Below are 25,732 nucleotides of genomic sequence, written 5' to 3'. Positions count from 1 at the left end.
GACAGCCCAAGAGAAGGCACAAGATTCAGAGACCTACTCACATTCTTACATTCAGGAATCCCATCAAAACACTAACCTAGAAGCCAATATATACATACATACATACATACATACATACACATACACACACACACACACACACACACACATATATATATATATATATATATATATATGCATGCAGAGGACCCAGTGCAGACCTGTGCTCCAGTCTCTGTGAGTTCATATGAGCCTTACTCATGTTGATTTAGAGCATCTTCTTTTCTTGGTGTTCCCCATCCCCTCTGGCTCTTACACTCTTCCCACCTCCCCTTCTATGAGAGTGGAAGAGTAAGGAAGGGGTGGGAGGTCCCTGAACTCTGAGGGGAGGGGAGGGATTTGATAGAGACATCCCACTTAGAGTGGAGTGTTCCCAAGTCTCTCACTCTGCATAATGTCTGGCTGCAGCATAACAAGCATTTTATCTGGGTGTTGAGTATTGAACGCAGTGGTCTCCTAACTAAACGGCAAGAGGTTTACTGACTGCATTTAACTTAGTTAAGAGTTTTTATTGCAATGATGAAACACCAACCAAAAAGTAAGTTGGGCTTACACTTCCAGATCATAGTCCATCACTGGAAGAAATCAGGATAGGAACTCACACAGCTGAATCCTAGAGGCAAGAGTTGGTGCAGAGGCCATGAAGAGATGCTGCTTATTGGCTTCCTTCACATGGCTTGCTCAGTCTCCTATTTTATAGAACCCAGGACTACCACCAGCCTAGGGATAGCACCACTCACAATTGGCTGAACTCTCCCACACTGATCACTAATGGATCAAATGCCTTACAGCTGGATCTTACGGAGGCATTTCCTCACCTGAGGTTTCTTTCTCTCTGATGACTCTAGCTGTGTCAAGCTGACACAAAAAACTCATTTCCCCAGTCCCTAAAAAAGATATTTGGCTTAGAGATCTGGACACTTCAGTCCAAAATTGAGCAGATCCAATGCTCTCAGTACTTCTTGTGGGCATGTCAAGTAGCAAATAAGAATGGGAGGTCAGTCAACTCTTCATATAGCAAACTGGCGTAGAAAAAAAGAAGTTGCACACAATTCCCTTTTGAAGGCCCTGCCCCTTGTGACCTAAAATCTTCCCAAGATCTTACCTCCTAATGACTCCAGTCCTTCCCAATAACATTAATGTGGGGACTCAGTCTTCAATAGATGAACCTTGAAGGGACTTTCAAAATGTAAAATATAAGGTACATAAAATAGACAAAATAAGATGTTATGCCAGTGAAGAAGTGCTATGGAGAAATAAATGAAGCAGAGTTAAGAGATGCTAGAGGAGGCTCAAACTGACCAGTCAAAGGCCTTTCTCCAAAGGAATCACAAAAATAAAATCATGAAGGAGGTGAGAAAGCAAGCTAAGAAGTCGCCTGAAGACTGAAGCTCTATGCCAAAAGCATGATTGAAAATCATGAAGAGACTGGCCAAAAACTCCTGAATTAGGCAAATTCTAATAAAAGATATGGCAGATATTCAGTCTTCCTTCAGAATTATGGTTATATCTACTAGAAATGACACGTTTCCAAGCAATTGAGGTTTTAAACAACTTTAGAGTGAAATATATACAAGTATGTATATAGGTGAGTCCACACACATTAAAGAAGTTTAGTACATTTTCTTCCTTTAACAAAGGAAGGAAGGTGCAAAGGAAAGTGCTGTGGTTCCTTAGTGTTTGTCTTAGCCAAGAAACACCAACACTGTGACAGAAAAGATTACAATGTTCACACAGTATACTGCTGCTTAGAGCACAAATGTTTATAACTACTAAGAGAGTCTGGAGGGTTTTGTTTTTGTTTTTTGGCAAGGAATGAAGTAAAATATAACAGACATAGTAAGCAAAATATAAGTATGAAAAAATCTATACAGGAAAGTATTCTTTAAATATTTTCCTTTTTAAGATAACATTTATTTTTATTTTATGAGCATTGGCTGGTGCATGTGTCTGTGTTGAGGGTGTTAGAGCCCCTGGAACTAGAGTTACAGACCGCTATAAGCTGCCATGTAAGTGCTAGGAATTAAACCCTAGTTCTTTGGAACAGCAGCCAGTGCTCTTGTGTGCTGAGTTCTCTCTCCAGCCCCCTTAAAAATCTTTTCCTTAAAATAAATGTTTTCAAGATGTTCTTCTCGTCAAAGAATGGATCAAATAACTCAAGAACTTATAGTCAAGGGGTTGGTAAAAATAACTTCAAAATCTTTATCTGTATATTGTACCCTTGGCCAATTCACTGCCATGACAAAATCCACTATGAGAAAGAAGGGACATATGTTTCTGATAGAAAAGTTAAATTACCACAAGTACTAAGACAGGGCACAGGTGGATAATCTGGAAGCAGTCTAATGAAAGAAAGGTTACAATTTAATTTCTCAGAGACTATCAGTTTAAGAGATATCTTGTGTATTGTATGGATGCATTGCCAGTCAATTTAAAAAACCTATGGCCATAGGAAAGGGTAGAATAGAAGGTGGGACATCCAGGAGGCAGAGAGAATTCTGGAATAGAACAAGGCACAGGATATTCATCTGGGAAGATGTGACAAGATGGATGCATGGTACCTGAGCACAGATTATGAGACATGTGGCAGAATGTAGATTAGAATAAATGGTTTAATTTAAATTATAATTTAGTGAGAGAAGAGCTAGCTAGAAGAGCCTAGCTCTATGTCCAAGGTATCTGTAAATATATCTTGAGTATGAGACATTTCTGGGAGCATGGGGCTGGGAGGAAGAACCAGACTTAACTTCTACCATCAGCAGCCCTAGGAGCATGCAGTGAAATGCAGTTATGCTGGCCCAAGCCTGAGAGTCAGTCCAGCACTTGGGAGATAGAGGCAGGAGAATCAGACACTCAGAGTCATCCTTGGCTGCAAAGGGGTGTTGGGGCGATTGTGTGATATGCATGAACTTGCCGGTAGGGAGGGAGGGAGGGAGGGAGGGAGGGGAGAAACGTTAGCAAATGATATCACACAAACACTCTTGCAATATTTCTTGGCAGGGCTGATTTTTAAAAAAAGTGGGGAGTGAGCGGCAGAACAGAAGATTATATATATATGAAAACTGAGGTTAATCTCTGAGAGGTGAAAGTCCAGCTGTTGCTTCATAAAAGAGCCTGTAAAGAATATTTACAGAGCCGGGCGTGGTGGCGCACGCCTTTAATCCCAGCACTCAGGAGGCAGAGGCAGGCGGATTTCTGAGTTCGAGGCCAGCCTGGTCTACAAAGTGAGTTCCAGGACAGCCAGGGCTATACAGAGAAACCCTGTCTCGAAAAACCAAAAAAAAAAAAAAAAAAAAAAAAAAAAGAATATTTACTGTGGGGCTGGAGAGATGGTTCAGAGGTTAAGAGCACTGGCTGCTCTTAACCATCTATAATGGGATCTGATGCCCTCTTCTGGAGTGTCTGAAGAGAACAACAGTGTGCTCACATATATAAAATAAATAAATCTTTAAAAAGAAAAAAAAAGAATAATTATAGTAAGGTAAAGAGCATTTGCCTATCATCCTCAAGGTGTGTGTGTGTGTGTGTGTGTGTGTGTGTGTGTGTGTGCTTACTGGTGACAGAACCTTATGCATGCTAAACACATTATCTATAGCACTGAACTATATCTCAGATGCCTAGAAAATTAAAAGTTCAATTGTGACTTGTGTCTACAAACCTGAATTTTAAAACATATCAGTTGGGGCATGCTTTTTAATACAAAAAGAGTCCTTCTATATATAAGGGACTTATTCTGATATTTTTGTTAGTTAATATTGTACTACTACTCTTAAAATATATTTCAAGTATTAAAAGTTTCCAAAGCAAACCTGCTTAAATAATCACAAATGTAATAAAGTATGACTTCTCATTCCTCACCAAAAAGATGCAAATTCCTCTGGCAAGGTAAAGCAGTAGGCTTAGGTCACCATTGTCAGCTCCTAAAATGACAAGCACAACAAGGCTTGAACAGGTTCCAGGCGTGGCCTTCAAGCACAGACCACACCTGCTTCCAAGGCCCTGGGGCTAAAAATAACTCTGGGGCCTCAAAAAATGGGATGTCAGCCAGGCCCAGGGGTAACTGTTGGCCCCTCGCTCAGCTCTGTGCAGTGAAAGCTACAAAAACTGTTATCACAAACACACACACACACACACACACACACACACACACACACAAGCACTCACAATTCCCTTCTCTAGGTTTCTGCACCAAGCACACACAACTCAGGCAGACTCTGTTTCTTTGCAGCTTCCAATCAAAATGAATCTTAAGAATTCAGAAAAAAATTAAATAAATGTGAGATTTCATGATGTATTGTTTTTAAAGGAAAAAAAATGGACAGGACTCAGGAGACCTTGTTCCTAATTTCAACTTTACCAAACTGCTCAGAAGGCCATATAAAACATGCCAATAGACACTCCCACGCCTGTGTTTGTATAACGGGTGAAGTGAGGAACTGCGTGACATCGAAGATTCTTTCACTAGTAACATAAAGATGCCACTGTGAGTATATCTTAGGATTTAAAAAGTGTTGGAACAGAAAGGTGCCAGAAATGTACTGATCACCAAGCAGTCATGTAAGTGTCACAGTTTATATCCTCACATATCTATCCTCTGGGGCCACAACAGGCAAGCCAAATCATCCCTTTTATGGCTGGAGATCCCCAAGGCTTGATCTGAAATAACTATTGCCATTTCTCTGCAAGTCTCAGGATAAAAGGAGGTCATGTAGCAGAGAAAGATGAGCAGCACCACTGTTCACCCACCCCAGGAACCTAGGCTATACGAACTCTAACATCACTACATCTATCTACACAAGCAGCACGCACACACGCATGCATGCACACATTTGCAGTGGGTGTTGAGAATTTAATAACATGAGGAAGCTACACCACCGGAGAACCATAGAGTGGCAGGGCCAGGGCAGAAGAAGAGGACAGCACAAGACGCAGAGAGCAGACCCTGGCAGGGCGCAGGATGCTGCCTGGGCTCTTGGTTCCTTGTCTTTGTTCATCTTTCCTGTAATGTTTTCCATCCTCTCATCAAACTTAGTTTCTGTGTTTTCCCTTTGTTCTAAAACGCTGTCTCCTCTTCTCTCCCTTGTTCCTCTTTATAGTTCTCCCTTCACAATTAAAAACAGGGCCTCTGGCCGGGCGTGGTGGCGCACGCCTTTAATCCCAGCACTGGGGAGGCAGAGGCAGGTGGATTTCTGAGTTCGAGGCCAGCCTGGTCTACAAAGTGAGTTCCAGGACAGCCAGGGCTATACAGAGAAACCCTGTCTCGAAAAACCAAAAAAAAAAAAAAAAAAAAAAAAACAGGGCCTCTAGCATTTTAAGGTTAAGCCTTTACTATTAATTCATTTTCTGTGGTGTTTCCTTTTGGGGGTGGGGTGGGGCATCTGCCAAGGTCTGATATGTTGCTATTATATCAAGAAAGCACAACTGTTACGACCATTTTGACATAGTTACCAATGAGTTCCATGTTCTATCAACATTAATTCTTTTTTTTTTTCTCGTCAGGTGGTGGTGGCACACACCTCTTATCCCAGCACTTAGGAGGCAGAAGCAGGTGGATCTCTGTGAGTTGGAGGTCAGCCTGATCTACAAAGCAAGTTCTAGGACAGACAGGGCTACACAGAGAAACGCTGTCTTGAAAACCAAAACAATAATAATAATATAAATAACCTATTAAGATAAAACATTTTAAAGTAAAATTTTATTTTAGAGAAATTAAAAAACAAAACAACAACAAAACAAAACACCCAGCTTGACATTTCATACATAGCTGGCTCCACAAAGAAAACTTCATTAACTTCCTGTCAAGACAGGGTTCTCTGTGTAACAGCCCTGGCTGTCCTGGAACTCACTCTGTAGAACAGGCTGGCCTCTACCTGCCTCTCTCTGCCTCCCAAGTGGTGGAATTAAAGGTCTAGAACATCACACCTGGCTCACTGTCTTAAATACTGTGAATCTAGATATGAAGGCTAGGCCTCAACCTAAACCTCAAAAGAAACAGATTCTTGAGGCTTCCACAGTTGGATATGTAGAAAATAACAACATATGGATTACTTTACAACCTAGGGGCTCATGTGGTGAAGTAGAAAGTAACCTGAGCATGTGTGGACACAAACAAGCTCCATCAAGGGTGCCATGGCACCTGTGGCCCTGTGGCTGGCTGACCCTCCAACCTCTCGTAAGCCATCCGTTTCAACTGAGCACAACGTGACCCAGAAGGAACGTCAAAGACAATATGACAAGCCTTGTATGTCAGCTCAAATACAATCTTAACAATACAATTTAAAAATAAAAAAAACTGAACTACAAGCCATAAAAAATAACCACAAAGTTAAAAACAAAAGATTATACAGAAAACGTCTATTCAACAATGCAAGTCTGAGATGAGATGTCATTGCTGCCTGCTATTCTTCAGGTTATTCCCTTTCTAAGAGATCATCTGCCACCTTCAGGAGGATGGTCCTGCCCTCTATAGTCCAGAGGTGATATCAGGTTCAGGTATGCCATATACAGCAGATACTGTCCAAGTTTTAATTTCTGACTGAAAAACATCAATGTCAGCACTGGCTCATCTTTTTTTTTGGGGGGGGGGGGGTTGGTTTTTTTCGAGACAGGGTTTCTCTGTGTAGCCCTGGCTGTCCTGGAACTCACTCTGTAGACCAGGCTGGCCTCAAACTCAGAAATCCGACTGCCTCTGCCTCCCAAGTGCTGGGATTAAAGGCGTGCGCCACCACACCCGGCAGCACTGGCTTATCTTAAAGCTAATAAAAGGCAGTGTGAGAAAAACAGAAGAGATGGCTAACTTCATGTAAGTATAAAAAAAATTAAGTATAGTTGAAATGACATTTTGAAGAAATATAAAAAATGCTTTCCTAGAAAAATTTAAATTTCAAGATGACTTTTCAGGAAAAAATTGGGACATGAACACCCAGAGAGAAATGAAGAAGAAAGTTCCAAATGAAATAAATACATGAACTCAATGAAAGAGCTAAGCAGATTTTCCTGGCTGGAGCACAGACTATACCAGTATGTGACAAAGTAAGTTAGAAGGAAGGAGCATCCTGGAAGGCACGTGCCGTCAAACCCACCATAAGCTGCAGAAAAATGACCTGAAAACATCACTGGATAAATTTCACTTGGTAACTATTTACAATGGACAGACCAGAAAACTGAATCAAGGGACCTTAGATACATTCCACATGTTTTTAGATGTGTAAAGATGGGCTCAGACTAGAACAGTTACTGAATGGTCTGACATAAAAAGAAAGCATCAGAAAGACTGCTGAGGGGGTAAGGCTGAATCAGCGAGCCTGGCATTAAAATACACCTTCATTAACTTACAGATTTTCTCACTGACAGTGCTCATGAAAATGGCCATCTGGACTACACCATTAAAGTATTCTATAATAACATCTGAAAGATCTGGGTACTCTAATCTGTCACCGATTCATATGAGCTAATATAAAATTAAATGAGCATTATATCCAGGTTCAAGTTTCTGCTTACAAATAAAGTGAACTGGGCATAATGAAGGGTTAAAATAAGCCAGGTATGGTGATGTTATACACCTATAAATCCCAGCATTCAGAAGACTGACGCACTGGGATCCGGAATTGAAGGCGGATATCATGATTCTCTTCTGTAAGTTAAATGCACACACACACACTAGAGACAGAGAGACAGAGCATTTTTGGTTTGGTCTTAGCTCATGCCATGCTAAGAATGGTCAAAGGAAGAAAGATGCTGAAACTAAAGCACTGAGCTCTATTTTCTCAATAAACTGTTATTATTTTTCATCATTATCCAAAATCCGTTTTATTGTAGTATCATAGAATTCATTCAGTGGTAAATGGTAGTACAAAAACCAACCTAATTAAAAATTTCACCTCGAAAAACAAACAAAAAAAAAATTTCAATGTCAATAATGCTATAAGATGCAAGATACTCAATACTATGATTTGAAATGCAGTCTCCCTCGACCTGCCCCTCAGAGACTTGGTCTAAGGCTGATGGATATGGATACAATCAGTGAGAAGTGACTGGACCCCCCCCCCCATTAGTCAGGTGAAAGCAGGAGAGTCATTAGCTGTTCAAGGCACGCTTGGCTACATGGTGACTTGGAGAGGAGACTGATGTAAAGGAGACAACAAAAAATACTTTCCAGCATGGTGGCTCATGCATATATATAATCCAACACTCAGATCTCAAAACAGGAGGACAGCCACAAGTTTAGAGCTAGCCTAGTCTATACAGAGACCCTGAAAGATACAATGTGCTGCTGGCCTGTTCCCGTCTCTCTGTGGTCTGTGGCTGTCATGAAGCAAGCAACTCTTTCAGCACACCTTTCCAACCATGATGGCAATGGTCAACCAAGGAGCTTTAAACCAAAGTAAATCCGTCCTTCACATGGTCGGTCGCTCTAGCACAGTGTGTATGTCACATAAAGCAAAACAAGAAGACAGGCATCAGGTAGTGCGTAGTGCCTCCTTTCCATGTGTAAAGTTAATAGGAAAGGCAGAACAAGCACATTAAGTTTTCATAAGGGAAATTTGGAACAAAGCAGATTATAAGGTCATCCACCATGAAACTCTGGCTTAACACTAAACTACCTGAGTTCACCATGTCATCTAATATGTAGTGAGTGGCATAGTTAGAGCCCAAGAATTATATTCACAAAAGCTCTACTGTTTAATCCTTCTGCGCCAACTCTTAATTAGGTTCAAAGAAAACACCATCATTTGCTACCAACACCTGAACATCACATAGCACTAAGTGAAAGAGCAAAGGTGTTTTTTTGTTGTTGTTGTTTTTAAAAAAAAAAAAAAGATTTACTTATTTATTATATGTAAGTACACTGTAGTTGTCTTCAGACACTTCAGAAGAGGGAGTCAGATCTCATCACAGATGGTTGTGAGCCACCATGTGGTTGCTGGGATTTGAACTCCGGACCTTTGGAAGAGCAGTTGGGTGCTCTTACCCACTAAGCCATCTCACCAGCCCCGCAAAGGTGTTTTAAGTGTGATACACAGTAAGTGTTCAGTCTTCTCTCCTTCCTGAGAACTGCTCATTCTTCTTTAATTCTGAGGTTATTGACCTTAGCTAATCTGTAAAAGCCTAAGAAGAAAAAAATGTCTGGGTTAAGAATACAGATGTGTTCATTTATTGATTACTATGTATCCAATAACTTATACTTTCTCCTTCCATCTAATCACACAAATTACTTGGAAAACTGGTAAAAAAAAAAAAAAAAACTACCTATCTAGTCCTACTTCTGGAGATTAAATCTTGAGTCTAGAATGGAAACTACACATTTCTATTATTAAAAATGTTATTGGAAGCTGGGTATGGTGGCACACGCCTTTAATCCCAGCACTCGGGAGGCAGAAGCAGGCTGATTTCTGAGTTTGAGGCCAGCCTGGTCTACACAGTGAGTTTCAGGACAGCCAGGGCTACACAAAGAAACCCTGTCTCAAAAAAACCAGACAGTACACATGGAGGGATCCATTGCTCCAGCTGCATATGTAGCAGAGGATGGCCTTATTTGGCATCAATGGGAGGGGAGCCCCCTGGTCCTGTGGAGGCTCGATGCCCAGTGTAGGGGAATACTAGGGCCTTGAGGTGGGAGTGGGTGGGTGGGTGGGTGAAGGAGCTCCTTCATAGAAGCAGGGGTAGAGTAGAGGGGATAAGGAGGTTTGTGGAGGGGAAAACTGAGAAAGGGGATAATATTTGAAATGTAAATAATATAGCCAATAAAAATAAATAATTCAACTCAAATTGCAATTTTTTTTTGGTTCTTAAACACTTAAATTAATGGCATACAGCCTAAAGTTTTCCCAGTACTGATAAACTGCAAACAAAATGTACCAGGGAATCAGACATACTTGCCTGAAATTACAGCTACTCAGGATGTTGAGACAGTGAATCCCAAATTTCAAGCCTGCCTGAGCTATATAGCTTATTCAAGGCCAGCCTGGGCAAATAGTTCAGCCCTATATAACTCAGTAGATCAAAGTTAGCAAGGCTTACACAGAGAAACCTTGTCTCCATTGAAAAAGAAGAGGAGGAGGAGGAAGAGAAGGAAGAGGAGGAGATGTGGGGGTGGTAGAGGAACATGGGTGAGATGAGGCCTAGTGGTAGAACACGGGATTACATCGAAAAGTCCTAGAAATAATCCCAACACACAAACACACACACACACAAACCCAAGTATTAATAAAATGTATTAAATAAAATGTACTTCTATAAAATTGTTTTTAGTATAAGATTAGAAGTTTGGGGGTCTTATTTTTAAAAACTCTCAAACAGTACAGTGTTTCACAATATACTATCCAAATTCATACAGCTTTTGACAAAACTCCACGTGAAGAGCCAGGTTCATTCTATGAAAACAAAACAGAAGCTACTATATGGTACCTGATGTACCAAATGTCCTGCTTCATTGAAGTGCCATTGTTTAATACAGAAGGCCTTATTCTTTTAATTTACCCAAGCAAATATGCAGCCTGACTGCTAGCACCAAATAACAAATGTCCAACAAAAGGCCAGAGTAGACCAGGTTTCCCACAATGATTCCTAAAATACATCTTATGTTGGACAGGAAGACATTTCCTCAGAATTCTGTACTCAAGTATTTATAGACTATACACACATACCTTTCCTAAAATAAAGATATGGAAGCCTAGTTATAGCTTAGTTATAGCACTTACATAGCATGCAAAGTCAAAAAAATTAATTTTTAAATGTAATTACTTTTTATTTTCAATAAAAATTTAGAATGACTATCAAAAGCCAAATCCCCTTTAAAGTTAAGAACTACAAACTTCTCTACCATCCTTTGTTGGTGATGCTATCCAGCAATCAAATAACCACACAGTACCATGCCCTCTCAAATCCTGTCTACTCTTCTGATGATAAAATGCTTTAAGTGGTCAGAAGAACAAAAGAGAAAAGAATTATCTCAGGGCTGGCAAGATAGCTCAACCTTCTCTGGTAAAGGCGCTTACCACACAAGCCTGAGCTAGTCACATACTCTTGAAAGAGTTGTATTGAAGAAGAAGGTTTCTAAGTAGATTGACCCAAGTTTGACCCCAGAATCCATGTTAAATTGGAAGGAGAGAACCAAGTCCACAGAGAACCATATACAAGCAATGGCAAACATACACTAACATACACACACACTGACACTAGCACACATACCAACTCTAACACACGCACAATGACTAATATACACATTGACACTAACACACACAATGACTCCAACACACACACTGATGTAACTTTAATTTTTTTCAATGCCTATTTTTAATGACTCTTAAAAGCTTTAATCTCCCTGCTAGCCCACCACCCGCCAGAGGTAGTAGAAAAGAAAAGATAGAGGGGAAGTGGACCTGTTTAGTAATGGCTCTTTGGAACAACTCCCTTCTGTTCTGTCTGGAAATTGGCAGTTCAGTTCACAGGAGGAGGCGGCAGCAGCACGAATACACCAGCAGTGCGGTTTGGAAGTGGGGAGGCAAACACAAATCAGCAGAGGTTATCACTACCTAGCAGAGACAATGAGGCCTTAGCCTCTGCACAAATCAGCAGGAGGGACCAGGGTCAACAGGAATGCCAGGAGAAGTTCTCAGCTGGGCCTCTCACTGAAACCAACAAGCCACAGCCAACTCTATACACAAGCCTAGCTCAGCCTCCGTCACTGGCCATCAGGTCCTATTTATACTCCCTCCAAACATCATGTAGCTCAGCCTGAGTCTGTCTCAGCTGGCATCACTCTGCCAATCAGCCCAAGTCCATGAAGCAGCAAGAAACTGCAGCACACCACCAGAGGTTTTTCCATGCGTTTCTCTCTATGGAGTCCCTATAAAGGCAGCTTAACTACACAGTGTAGGGTGGACCAATACATGCATGTCGTCAGGGAAGAATCCTTCATCATGTGTCCTTTCACGTGCACGCTTTAGCAGAACCTCCTTTCACATGTGTCCACTTCAGCTAACCATTCCTTCACGTGTTTGCCCCAGCAAAACACCATCTAACCAACTTTCCAAAGAACCCTTCAGTTTCCACTTCACACTAACTCTAACACACACACATATGCACAAATATACACAGACACTATCACACACAGATGCTGACCCAAGCACGTGCATACACACAATGATAAAAATAAATAAATTTGGTAAAAAGTTACCTCAGAGATTATCAAGTATAATTCTCCTAAAGTTGAGAAAAATCAATGCTCAAGTGCCTCTAAATTAGCCCTACAACTACTTGGACTAGAAGGCTGCATAACCTAACCTACAGTAAAGAAGAATGGATGCAGTGCTTTAGGAGGGATGATAGAGACAATGTCCAGCAGACAGGCGGTTGTTTAACAAGTGGCCACTGCTTTCCTTTCTTCCTCTCTGCAGCAAACACACAGCTACTCAACAGACCTTCCCTCCCCTCCCAAATGCTAACAGAATCCCAGTGTCAAGCTGAAAAGCTGTATGCCTCAGCAAGTGGTACATACACACTGAGCCACACCCTTCTATTATTCAACATTCATTGCTGACATCTCTCAGGTGAGTGGGGGCAATCATGTATAATAATCCAAGCAAATGAGACTTGTGAAGAACTCAGACAAAAACTTCTAGGAAGCGTTGTTGAGTTTTAGTACGGTTTGGTTTTTGGCTTTGTGAGAAAGGGCCTCAACGGAGGCTAGCTTAGACCTCACTATATAAACCACACTGTCTTTGAACTTGCAATCCTAACTTCTGCCCACCAAGTGTTAGGACTCTAGGCACGTGCCAACCACTAGCCTTAGGAGTCTAATCAGGCAGGTGTAACAGAAAGGACCACTTGCTCTATTTTCTTCCTCCTTCCTGCCTTGAAAAAGGATTTGAGGCTAAACTAAAGCAGCCATTTTGTGACCAGGCAACAAGAAGGGTCAGGATACTAAGGAAGCAGGAAAAGATGACAGAGCCAATGACTAGAGAGAACTAGAAAGCCTGATGACACTGCTAAGCAGCTTAAGTGATGCTGAGAACCTGACTGAACCCTGAACTGCTTAAGTAAATTATAAATGGCTTACGGTTTAAGTCTCATTAGTACAGCTGAAGGCAGACTTGAATTATAAATTCCCTGTATGGCATGCTGGGATTTTCTTGCTTAATCTCACTTATATACATACATATTTTCTGCTTATACTACATGCAACTGAAAACACACACACACACACACGCACACACGCACACACATACACGCTCACGCAGGGGTGGGGGGTGAGGATACACTGCTCCTGTACAGGAGATCAATTTAATTACTTAGCAGTGGCGATAGCTTGACCATATGGCTTTATTAAATCAATGTTGTCAATGGAAAAAAACCTAGGATAAAAATGATTCTTAGAATCCTGTGTGGCCGTGAGTACTGACTTTGGCCTTTCCTTCTGCCATTTCAAATCCTTTTTAGGAATAGCACCACACAAATAACAAATTGGTAAATGTTCTCTATCTGGACTAAACTCCTGTCTTCTTTAGTTTTATTAACTTATCAAAAAAATAAAGCATTACTTGAGAGGCAGAGGCAGGTGGATTTCCGAGTTCGAGGCCAGCCTGGTCTACAAAGTGAGTTCCAGGACAGCCAGGGCTATACAGAGAAACCCTGTCTCAAAAAAAAAAAAAAAAAAAGAAAGAAAGAAAAGAAAAAGAAAAAGAAAATAAATAAATAAATAAATAAAGCATTAAAATTTCATTCTGGGGGCTGGAGAGATGGCTCCGCGGTTAAGAGCACTGACTGCTCTTCCAGAGGTCCTGAGTTCAATTCCTAGCAACCACATGGTGGCTCACAACCATCTGTAATGAGATCTGATGCCCTCCTCTGGTGTGTCTGAAGACAGCTAAAGTGTACTTACATACAATAATAAATAAATCTTTAAAAAATTTCATTCTTGAATTTGGATCCCCAAAGTTTGCCTGGTTCCTATTTGCACACACTGATGACTGTAGCCTAATTCTCCAGACCCTTCATACTGTGACACTGGTGATTCCCCCACTGTAACTGAACACAGGGGATAAAACAAAATTTGAGTACTGGTCAGAAAGCAAAAGACTAGTCATTCATTTTAACCTTTAACCTATGCTGATGTTTATCTCTGACTCTTGATATACCCATCCCTGTACTGCTGTGTCCCAATCCAGTATCCAAGCATAACCTGCAGTCTTCCTCTAGCACCTATCCTGCAATCCTTAGACCTATTCTCTGACCACAACCCAGCAGTTCAGAAGAATATTAAGATATGGATATTTAATCTTATCTCATAATTTCTTCTTTCTAATGTCTGCTTTCAGTCACCCTTCAGAATTCTCAGGGAAAAAAAAATCAACAGAACAGACAAAGTAACACTAAAGTATGAGAAAGATCAGTGATTTTGAGTACGGATTTTTAAAAATGAGTATAAACATGTGAAGTGGGCACGGTGCGCCTAATACTGTGTGCACTGAAATGAGAAGAACACAGAGCACTCTCCCTCACACCTGAGCACAATGCCTGACTTCAGGGAGAACACTTAGGCAATTGTTTGAGTTATGCGTGGTTCTCAAAGAACTCCATTCTGGTTTTAAAAAATAACTTGCAGATAACGGGAGTTATTCATTTTATCCAAAATGAATGATGTGAAGCCTCTCTCTTCAAAATTGACAACATGGATAGCCAATAATAAAATTCAGAATTTGGGAAAATAAATTAACTACCAAGATCTTGACTCCTTTCAGAGTCTTAAAGACTTTTGGATAAGACTAACAGTCATAATAAGGAATAGCGCTTACTTATCAAATATATATCAAATGTATAAACAAATGTGAATTTTGAGTAAAAGGTCCGTAAAACTCAGTAAATCATCATTTTCCAAATGATCGTGCATATTACAAAATTAGACAGGGGTCAAAGACCCATAAGAATCACAAGATTCATAAGAATCATAAGGTGGATCAACAGATAGTTAATATTATAGAAGACAAAAAAATCATGTAGTCTCAGATTCAATGTTGCAACTACTCTTTAAGGCTCCAATAGTGCTGAGATTAGGTAAATATCCATATTTATATGAAAAGACCATTAAATAGTCCATCTTTTTCAACTGTGTATTTGAGTGCAACCTAATTACTTTATATACTTTACCTACAACAGCAGGTCAGATGCTGAATTTTTACAAGTTACAGTTATGCAAAATGAGCCATCCCATTCTGTCCTGCTAGTCAATATGTTAAAAAGAATAGAAAAATGCAAAGTAATACATTTTTCACTAAATTTGGAAACAACATTTAGTTTTTCGTATCATTTTAACGTTAACTTTTAATATTAATTAAGTAAATAAATATTTTAAACATTCTAATTTCTGATATGTTAATAATGACACGGTCCCTACAAAGATACTTGGAGTACTACATTTCTAGAAGTATAAAGGCACCTCGAGACTGATACGTCTGAAAACCACTGAGCTGAGTCACTATACTCCCCACCTCAAAAACTAAAGCAACAGATCACTGAGTTGAGCATGGTGACACACATAAGTACACAAGGAACCAGAAACAGGAGTCACGGGCCCAACACAGCAGAAGCCCTGTCTTTAAAATGTAGTCTTTGTATTTATACACACATATTAAATATAAATTTGAACATTTTGACTCCTGTTCTAGCAAAACTTACTTTGTAATTCAACTAAATTACTCAGTGTCTGTCTCTGAGGTCTTAGTTATCTCATCTACAAAATAGAACATTCCTAACAAAAAACACAGACTATGTCAAAACATGCAATAAACTATAAGGTATTACTTACATTAAGAGATCAAAGTTGAATTTTAAGAACGTCTTACCTTTCCATAAAATTTTCCCTATCTTAAATTTTGTTACTAAAACCTTTACAGAAAAGTACAAAGTAGAAATCTCTCATTGACCAATAGTTCAAATGCCAAGACATCTCATTTTATTCTGTTTCTTTCTCCACAGCAGTGATTGGTAGTCTATACTTCAACACACAATTATGTATATTTCCATATACATGCAAATATACAGAAAAGAATAAATCCCAAAATACCCACTACCAAGCTTCAGCAAATTTAAATTGTTTTATTTATCTCTTGCTTGTACCTGTGCCTATCCAGAAGTTTTCAAACAAACATCAGACATGCATCATTTCATACTTCTAGATTCACTTTAATAGGCCAGAGTTTAATATAACAATGGTCAATTTTCCTGAATGTCTCAAAAAGGTCTTTGCTTTTACTTGGTTGGTATTACCAACGCACCACTCTTACTCACTAGCTGATTTTCAAGTGCATCAACAGACTTCACTAAGGCTAAGAAGGAAAAGGAAACAATACCATCTCTCTGTTTCCTATACCACAGACAACTTGTAAAGTCAAGAACTATGTTCCTGAATGTGCCCCTCCACCAACCAAATCACAAAACCAAGCAACAGAAACCCAAATACACTATAAAATAGGTCATCATGTGACACATGCACTTGAGGATTCTGAGAAGCGACTAGAAAAGGACGTAGCTTCGCTGCTCAGTGAGGGAAAGCACTGCTAACCAACCGTGAGAAGAAAGAGGTGACAAGAATCAACCACCGGGCTGGGCGCGGTGGCGCACGCCTTTAATCCCAGCACTCGGGAGGCAGAGGCAGGCAGATTTCTTTGTTTGAGGCCAGCCTGGTCTACAAAGTAAGTTCCAAGACAGCCAGGGCTATACAGAGAAACCCTGTCTCGAAAAACCAAAAAAAAAAAAATCAACCACCTGGCGGTTCGAAAAGGATGAGGTCAGGTCCACAACAGGGCAAAACCTCAACTGATTCAGCAAATGTTTCTCAGCAAAAGACTGTAGTGGTGCTAGGTCCTATCCTAGGATATGAGCTATGTATAAAAACCCTAATACACACAAGGCCAAGAAGGTTGGTTAAGTGCTTTAACTAGTAGTATGCATGTTAACAGAACTGAAAATACTCACCAAAACTGACACAGAAGGCAGACAGCAAGAAGCACATACTGCATGTATCGCCCGTAAATATGAATGGGGGAATGAACATGTTTAAAATTAATTATCTTTTTAAAAAGATATTTATTTTATTTATTATATGTAAGTACATTGTAGTTGTCTTCAGACACCAGAAGAGGGAATCAGGTCTTGTTACAGATGGTTGTGAGCCACCATGTGGTTGCTGAGATTTGACCTCAGGGCCTCAGGAAGAGCAGTCAGTCTTCCAGCCCTAAAAGTAATTGTCTTGCTATATTACAACATATATGGTAAACCCTTTCCTATAAACTGTGCCAATCAACTACCACTACTATACAGAGACACTAAATAGATATTTCCAAAGCATACAAATCAGGTTAGTAGAGTGTTTAAGTTACAGTATTGTGACACTATCTTTAAAAAACAAAAAAGTAAAAAAAGGATGGGGCAACACCTGTAATCCAGTACTTTACAGGCAGCAGGTTCACAAGTTCAAGACCAGCCTCAGCTACATTCTGAGTGTTAGATCACCCTAAGCTATATGAGACCCTCTCTCTCTCAAAAAAAAAAAAAAAATCATTAGAATATCATAACCAAAATAAGTTATTCAGAATAACTGGGATGGGATGAACATGTACCTCACTTGGTGGATACTTGCCTAACTTGCTGAAGCCCTGGGATCACTATCCAGTACCACCCAGAGGGCAATAGTGCAGGCTCGCAATCCCAGCTCTTAGGTGGGGGGGTCAGAAGTTCAATGTCATCATAGCTTGGGATGCATACGACCCTACCTCAGTGAATTAGAATAATAATAGACGAGTAACGGGAACTGAAGTAGCTCTCTATAACTTCCTACATCTTGGTCTTATTGCAGTCATCTGACAGGACTTTTCCACTATTTACTTGTTTGTGGTACTTATTGTTGTCCTAATTGTGCTGTTGTTCTGTCTTCTCAGACTATAAATTTAGTTCATGAGGGCAAACACTGTATTTTCAGTTGACAGCAGTCAGCCATAAATTTGCTGAGTGAGCAGAAGGATAAGCAGTTACTCTTCCACCTCCCCAGTCTCCCTTTATCAACGCACAGCATACACAGCCATCCCTAGTCCTATTCCCTTTCTCCTTACACAGTGAATCTGGTCCTTGCTACTGTCTAAGAACTGTTTATCTCTGCATGCACCAACACATACACACACACCTTAAAATTCTTAACAACCTTTCACCCTTAAGAGTATAGACCTGGGTCCAAAACTTAGTATCCATGTAAATAGCACACCTTATCTTGGGGCAGGGTGGTGTGCGCTCCTTTAAGGCCAGCACTCCGGAGACAGAGGCAGACAGATCTCTGTGTGTCTGACGCCAGCCAGAACTAATAGTGAGTTCCACAGATACAAAGTGAGGTTCTGTTTCAAAAACAAATGAATAAGACGGGCAGTGGTGGCACACGCCTTTAATCCCAGCATTTGGAAGGCAGAGAAAGGTAGATTTCTGAGTTCGAGGCCAGTCTGGTCTACAGAGTGAGTTCCAGGACAGCCAGGGCAACACCGAGAAACCCTGTCTCGAAAAACCAAAAATAAATAAATAAATAAATAAATAAATAAATAAATAAATAAATGAATAAATAAAACAAAAGAAATAGTATGTCTTGCCGGGTGTGGCGGCGCACGCCTTTAATCCAGTTCGAGGCCAGCCTGGTCTACAAAGTGAGTTCCAGGACAGCCAGGGCTATACAGAGAAACCCTGTCTCGAAAAACCAAAAAAAAAAAAAAAAAAAAAAGAAATAGTATGTCTTTAATGAATGTTTTTTTGATTTCCATGTGAGTCAATTTGGAAATTTAGTTGATAACTTGAACATCTTATGAGTTATCCCTCCCGAATCAAATGGGCCATGAAACTGTAACATGAATCCTTCTACTTTAAATTTAACTCTGGGAATTAAGTTTTATGCTTACATATAGTTATAGAATCACAAAATTCCATCTCCTTACCACTAGATTGTGTTTTTATACAAAGAAACAAAGAAACAAAACAGAAATCTGACTTTTTGATGACAGGAGACCTACATAATTAACCAATATCAATCAGGAAGAAGATGACAATTTATTATTCTCTTCTTGTTGAAGTATCAAGGGATATTTTTCCACTTATACCTCTTTCCTTTTATCCCAAGATGCATCCTATTTCCTCCTATACTGGTCATTCCCCTGGCATACACATACTGGCATGTGTACGTACACACACACACACACACACACTAGATTCTTCTTTTGAACCACTCTTGATTAAATTCCTAGCCTCCTAGCTTAGTCAGTGTAAAAGAATGACCTCTTCTTAAAGCATAACCCTGATTCTTTACCTTCTCTGACCCCTTCCTTCACAAAGCCAACCCTTTATCTATCTAAATAAAAGAAATGTATGAAAATGAGACATTTTAATTTTAAAATCTGATAATTACTACTTTAAAGATAATCAAGCATCAAGTATATTTTGTTTCCTATGAAGTCTTTTTAACATGTATAATCTGTTGAAATATGTTGAAAAACTTGTTTTCTGTTATGCCTGGTTATCTTCTGGGGGAGTTTTAAGCCAAGTGAGATTTACCTATATTAATCTACTTCTTCAAGTTATTGTATCTTCTGTTTGAGACCTCAAGGCACTTAAAAAGCATTAGTGCCCAATGAAGTTATTAGTCCAATAAGATACAACAGAAAACTGTCTTTGTTAGAAATACCAGGAACACATAAGACTCTAGGATAAGTTACACTGGTAAATTATATCAAGTTATATTTAACAGGACTTTATGGTTGGGTGAAAATAGAAAAGGCTTAACAATGAACATGTATATAAACTTGTTTGTTTAATATATTAAGTCCAGATAATGAAAATTCTATGAAATTCAATTTCCTAATTTAGGCAGAGAAAAAAAGGCTATTTTAACACTCCAACATTGTTCCTGTTCTTCTCTACCTCGAGCCAAGCTTCCTTCAAACTTCTCAGACCTACTCTCTCTCTATGTGGGAGGGGACATAGTTTACACCTAGGACCTCACCTAACCCCTGCCAGACTCTTAAACCAGCTGACCTCTGCCTCCTCTTTTCCACTCTACAAATAAATCTTCAGTGTGTAAGAAAGCAGAAGAGAGGGGAACTGAGTTACCGGGATCTTCCTCTTTGACCCCTTTCTCAATTACTATAATTAAACCTCTGTTCAAATAGACCAGGAACCCCCAATTTCATATTAACATTTTAATTTTATAGGTACTCAATTACAGTCACCAAACTGAACAGAGTGAGGGGTGGGGAGGGAGTGGGTAATTGTGTCCTTCTGTTCCTGGCCCTGTCTACTAAACTCACCATCTGAAACACTAAAATCACCACAATTCTAGGATAAGGATTTCACTGGAGTTGCTAAGATACCAGAGAGTAAAATAAAACAAAAAGTTGTAAATATCATTATCAACAGTTTATACTTTTTAAACATCAACTTATTCTCTACGTACTAAAATTCAAAATAAACTTACTTCTAATTTTCTCCCCATTTGGAACTCTGATAAACACAAAATCTTACACCTAAAAACTAATCATTCAAGCTGAAGTTCTGAATTTGTCCCTAAGATGGTAAATGTTATGAAAATATCAACATTCCACAATGTCTTTAAACACAATAAGTTCCACAGTTTTATTTTTTAAATAAAGACAAAACCCTTTTGCAGTGCCTGGTCACATTTTGACTAGAATACACAAAGCCACAGACACTTCAGTTTTCAATTTACTTCTCCAAGCGGCTGGTCTTCACCAAATAGAGAATTCTATAAATCTGAATTACAGCCTCCCACGGTGTGCTCACTAATATTTCTAATTCTGGAGTAATTAAAAAGAAATTATCTCAATTGTTAAGCTTCTTTCCCCTTCTCCTGAAATTTACCTTTCAAGGTCTTTTCTTTAAGAGAGATGAAAAAGTGTAGGTTTTTGGAGGAAGTACTTGTTAATTGTATGTACTATCAAGCGCCACAGAGTGGCCAAAGAGGCTTATTCCCCCTGATAATTCATTTCAGAGAGAGAGAGAAAACGTGAGCAAGAGAGAACACATACCTGGTCATTTTCCCAGCAGGTTCGATAGGTTTGATTCACTTGTAAGCTTTACTTACAATCTTTAAAAGCAAAGTGGCACCCAGCGCACTGTGTAAATAGAAACCTCAGAGGTTTAAAAACCCTCATCCTAACTCACTTCCCCTTGGTTCAAGGGGACGGCACAGCCAACCCCACAGCAAATGAGATTATGCAACAGGTTTTTCCTCTCTAATCATGGGCTGATTAGAGGTGTGCGTTCTCCAAACAATCTGAGACACACAGGACTTCAAAACACCAAGGATCTTTGCAACAGGCGGTTAAGAAAAGTTCTTTCCAATTTTGCAGTAGCCATTCATTTTAAGATCTCCTTGTACTTTCCCCAAGTGTATTGTCAGCTTTCTGTAGGAAACAACCCGTCGCTCTTAAAGCGTTTGCATGTATGTCCTCCTTAAGGTTTTTTTTTTTTCCACGTGAAACTACACCGTACACACACACACCCCGTCCGTTGTTTCCCCGTTTTCATGTCTCACATTTTACAGCTACTGTAAATAAAGGAGTCACCAGCGGACCGTTTCCCTCCAACTCCTTGACGGGAGCCCCGGAATGAAAGTTGAGTTTTGGGGGTGGGTTTTTTTTTTTTTCCTTGTTTAAGGAAGCGACACGGTCGCTCCCCAGGTGGCCTCGCTGGCTGCCTGCACACTGTACACAAGGTGAATTTGGGATCATGGAAAGAGTCAGGCCGGCGTGGGGCCCCACTTGGCAGGCGTGTTGTGTAACAGTCTGGAAGTGAGCAGCTTCGCCCGCCCAGGTGCCGGCGACCCGCGGCCCGGGGCTCGCTCGCTCGCTCGCCCGCTCGGCGCGGCGAGGCCGGGGCGCCCCCGCGGCTCGGGCCGACCCCCAGCGCGGCCTACACACCCCCCGCCGCCGCCGTCGCCGCTCCGGGCCGCCGTGGCCCGCCGGCCCCCGGCCGGGGAGAGCGCGCGGCGGCCGGCACGAGGAGCGGACGCGCCTCCCAGCCGGCCCGCGGCCCGCCGCGAACACTTACTTGAGGGGCCGCCGGCTCCAGGCTCGCGGAGGGGAGCGAGCGTTGTCACCGCGTCGCCCAGCCGTCGCTCGCGCGTCCTCCTCGCCGCCGGGGCTTCTCCTCTGAGGGGTGGGCGGAGAGCTTAGCGAGAGCCCGGGCGTTTGCAACTTTTCTTCACTTTCTCTTCCACCGCCCCCCGAAAGAGGGGGAAAAAATGTCGACAGGGATGAAGAAGTTGAGGTAAAGTTGGGGGTCCGCGCGGGAAAAGCGAGAGGGGGAGGGTAAATGGTTGGAAACGGGATGAGAGCCCCCCCAAACGGTGATGCCCGCAGGAGGGGACCAGGGGGGCTAGGGTGGGGGTTGGGGAGAGAGAAAGAGTCGCTGGTCAGGAAACTTCAAGCGCGGATGAGGTCATCGGTTTAAAAATAAAGAGATGGCGTCACTTGAAACCAATCCCAGTGAATGAACTCAGCGGAGCCCGGGGGGGAAAGGAGGAGACGGGCGAGGGCGGGGCGGGGGGCGGGGTCGCCGGCCGGGGCCGCGCATCGCCCGCCCCTCGGCGCTCGTCCTCGCGGGCCGGAGCCTCCGGAGTCTCCGGGAGGCGGGCTCGGGTCGCGTTCCGGGCCGACCGAGCGGTTCCGCGGGGACGAATAGCCCAGCGCCGCGCGCTGGCCGCTCGCTCACTGCCGGTCAGCTGCTCGCTGCGCCTCGGCGCTCCGGGTTCGCGGCCCGGGAGCCTGGGTCTGTGGCCCGCCCGCCTCCCGCCCGCGCTGGGGTCTCTCCTCCGACGGAGGCGGCTGCTCCAATGCCCCCACGCTCGGGGAAGGAAAACAAGGAGATCTGAGAGTGCTGCAGTCAATCACTTTGTAAGAAGGTTCCGGAATCCCAAATCCGGGGTTTTTCTCTTTAGAGGGAAGTTACAGGTACTTGAAGGAAAACTGCACCAGTGATATCACACATTCACCTATGTCTTCGTCCTTGAAAGACCCTACACGAGTGCGGGCAAACTCAGACAAGAATTATTTTTTTCTAAAAAAATCTTTTCTGCGTGCCCTCGAGATGGCTCAACAAGGGTCCATGCGGTGGAGAGAACCGCCTTTGAAAGTTGTCCTCGGTCCACCTGCCGTCCCCCACCCCGCTACACACACACACACACACACACACACAAATAAATAAAATGTAATACACACACGCACACAAAATTTAATAAGACGTTAAAGGTATTTTAGGGTGGTTAGGAGCACTGACGGCTCGATTCCCAGCACCCACATGGCAGCCCATAACCATCTGTAACTCCAGTTCCAGGGGATCTGATGCCCTCCGCTGACCTCCATGGGCACCGAGCACACATGGGGCGCACACACAAACATGAAGGCAAAACGCCCTTACACATCAAGTAAGTAGTCTCAACATCGGTAGTACAGCATCATCTTTAAGTCAAACCAGAGTTCACTTGCTTTCAAGAGATGGAAGACCTACTTGAGCCTACTTTAACGCCAAGCCTTTCATGGGTTTGGGTTTTTTGTTTGTTTTGGTTTGCTTTTGCTTTTGCTTTTTTCTCCCTTCTTTTCAAAGTAGCTTTGTTTTGAGACACTACATACTTTGGAAAATGAGAGACCTGAGGTGGCGACAACCACTCTCAGCAACTGAATAGGACAATCGAAGCTTTCTTCCAGTGTTCTTTGAGCATTTGAGCTTGAAGCTTCTACTAAAAAGGGCTCTCGTGGATATCACATAACAAAGATGAGATCAATGACAGAAAAGCACACTTCCAGTGGACTGGCCCAAGAACCAGAGTCCTGTGTATTACCCTCAACACACGCCATCTGCAGGGTACTGAAGTAAGGATTCTGGCCTTCAAGCAGTATGTCGAGGTGAATCGATGTGGACACCGCCTAGGTGGCTTTTTTAAAGCTGGCAAAAGAACTGAGGAGTGCGTTCGGAGTGGGTTAGAAAGATAACATTTCTGTTAGTCCTCTCCCACCTTTAAACCCTGCAACAAAGGTGCACCCGTTAAGGCTGGCAATCATTAATCATTTAAGGTAACCATTATGGAATATGCCTCCGGGGACTTGCAGGTCATCTTTCAGAGTGAAAAAGGGAGCCCGTTTGGAGGTGAGAACCGCAGAAGCTGCAAGCTGCGCGTGCAGATGCAGACCCAGCTTAGAGGAGAGGTGCCTTTGACCTCCTGCGGATTTGAGTGGAGGCGGCTCCCTGTCCTCTCGTGGCAGGACGCGGTACTGCAGCGTCACCGAGCTGACAACCACCAAGACGCCAGCTTTTGGAAGTTGGGAGAGGAGTGGGTTAAGTGAAAAGGAGCATGCATGCATCTTCAGGCTTCCTAGGGAGAGGTGCTGGGATTTATTGAAAGGAGGAACAGAGAGTCCGTGCAGTAGAGGTGCAGAGTGTGACTCGCCAAGATAAGACTCGGAACAACTCCAACGGCTCTGCTGTAATTGCCTCTTCCTTTATCTAGGCAAATTGCAGTGTCTTCCCTGTGTGTGGTACTATGAGAGCCATTCTAGGGGCATCTTCTCTGGGTACGGTCTAACTAGGGAGACAAGAGGACTGCATTAATGACTGAGTGGCATACAAGAGGGTTAAAGAGTTTAAAGGTCAGAAGGTGGAGGCAGCCTAAACTACATAATGAAAATTAGAAAATAAAAATTAAGTTGGCATGGTGGTGCAGGCCTTTAATCTTAGCATTCAGGCAGGAAAGGCCAGCAGATCTCTGTGAGTTCAAGTCCAGCCTAGTCTACATATGGCAACATTTTGACTAGTCTTAAATCATCATCATCATCATGAATCTAGAGGGGAAAAGATGAGAGAAAAAGAACAGTTTGGGAGTAAGGAGGTTGAGACAGGGTCTCACTATGTAGCTATAGATGTCCTGGAATTCAATATATAGACCAGGCTAGCCTTGGACTCATATACATCTGTTTGGCTCTATCTCCCAAGTGTTAGGATTAAAGGAGTGCACCACCATGCCCAGCTATGGGTTTTTCCTTTGTTTCTTTGTTTGTTTGTTTTTAAGGGAAGGCATTTCAGGAACAGTTCTAACCTCCTTAGAGAATAATTAAGGTTTAGTTTGTGATTAAAAACAAAAACTCGGCCGGGCGTGGTGGTGCACGCCTTTAATCCCAGCACTCGGGAGGCAGAGGCAGGCGGATTTCTGAGTTCGAGGCCAGCCTGGTCTTCAAAGTGAGTTCCAGGACAGCCAGGGCTATTACAGAGAAACCCTGTCTCGAAAAAAAAAACAAAACAAAACAAAAAAAACAAAAAAAAACACCTCGGGGCTGGCGAGATAGCTCGGCGGATAAGAACCCTGACTGCTCTTCTGAAGGTCCTGAGTTCAAATCCCAGCAACCACATGGTGGCTCACAACCACCCATAATGAGATCTGATGCCGTCTTCTGGCCCATCTGAAGACAGCTACAGTGTACTTATGTATAATAATAATTAAATATTTGGGCTGAAGCTGGGCTGACTGAAGCAAGTGGGCCGACTAGAGTGAGCAGGGATGACTGGAGCGAGCAGAAGTCCTAAAATTCAATTCCCAACAACCACATGAAGGCTCACAACCATCTGTACAGCTACAGTGTACTTACATACATAAAAT

At 41.9% G+C, this 25,732-nt stretch overlaps 1 protein-coding gene across 2 annotated transcripts in view; it reads right to left on the bottom strand.

The window, feature by feature from the left end:
- Nucleotides 1-22,566, bottom strand: part of Dusp16 (dual specificity phosphatase 16) — a 76,464-nt gene extending 53,898 nt beyond the window's left edge. Inside the window, exon 1 of one of the 2 annotated variants that reach the window (XM_021164847.2) lies at nucleotides 22,135-22,566. The gene's annotated coding sequence lies outside the window, so the exon portion shown is untranslated. Of the gene's footprint in view, nucleotides 1-21,110; nucleotides 21,907-22,134 lie in introns of those variants that run through there. The other variant, XM_085839842.1, reaches the window with a different exon arrangement.
- Between the last annotated feature and the right edge of the window lie 3,166 nt (nucleotides 22,567-25,732).

This window comes from Mus caroli, unplaced genomic scaffold, assembly GCF_978045245.1.
Source record: "Mus caroli unplaced genomic scaffold, Mus_caroli_1 scaffold_7, whole genome shotgun sequence".
NCBI classification, from domain to species: domain Eukaryota; kingdom Metazoa; phylum Chordata; class Mammalia; order Rodentia; family Muridae; genus Mus; species Mus caroli.
This window is presented reverse-complemented; position numbering and strand designations above follow the sequence as displayed.